The following is a 760-nucleotide window of genomic DNA, read 5'->3' as shown; positions in this document are numbered from 1 at the left end:
CTGTTATGTACAGTTAAGTTGGAACTAACTCATAACTTGTCTTCTATGGTTTTGTTGTTGTTATGTCCCGTAGAGTCAACTGCTACTACTCATAGTGACCCTATTCACAATAGTTCTATATAATGCTTAATATTAAACCAGTCTCACTGTTTCTGATCCACCTACCCCCATTATTTCAGCTATTGCATCAATCCTTCTCACCCGGGGTCTTCCTCTCCTGCACTTACCCTAGACCCTTCCAAGTATGATGTCCTTCTCCAAGGATGGTCCTTACTGACAATACACTCAAACTATGTGAAATGGAAATGTTAAAGTCCTGCCTCCAAGGAGTGGCTTTTCTGACCGTTTCTAGGATGGACCTGTTTGTTCTCTTGGCAGAGCATGGTATGTTCAGTACTCTTCTCTAGCACCACAATTCAAGGACATGAATTCTTATTCTATCATCCTTGGTCATTGTGCAGCTCTCAAATGCGTAGCAAGCAATTGCAAAGATCTCAAGCACACCTTAGTTTCTACACAGACATATTTGCTCATCAGTACTTTGGAGAGATCCCTGACAGCAGATTTTCCTAATAAATTTGTCTTTTAATTTTCTGACTGCTGCCGCCAAGAATTTTAATTGTGAAACGAAGCAAGCTGAAACTGTTAACAATCTCAATCTTTTCTCCATCCATCATGATGCTACCAATTGGCCCCACGGTGAGAGCCTTTGTTTTCTTGATATTGATCTTAAATTCATATTGAAGACTATAGTCCTTGA

This window comes from Elephantulus edwardii, unplaced genomic scaffold (assembly GCF_000299155.1).
Source record: "Elephantulus edwardii isolate Elephantulus edwardi_28Jun2011 unplaced genomic scaffold, EleEdw1.0 scaffold00203, whole genome shotgun sequence".
NCBI classification, from domain to species: domain Eukaryota; kingdom Metazoa; phylum Chordata; class Mammalia; order Macroscelidea; family Macroscelididae; genus Elephantulus; species Elephantulus edwardii.
The sequence above is the reverse complement of the archived record's forward strand: the minus strand, read 5'-3'. Positions refer to the sequence as shown.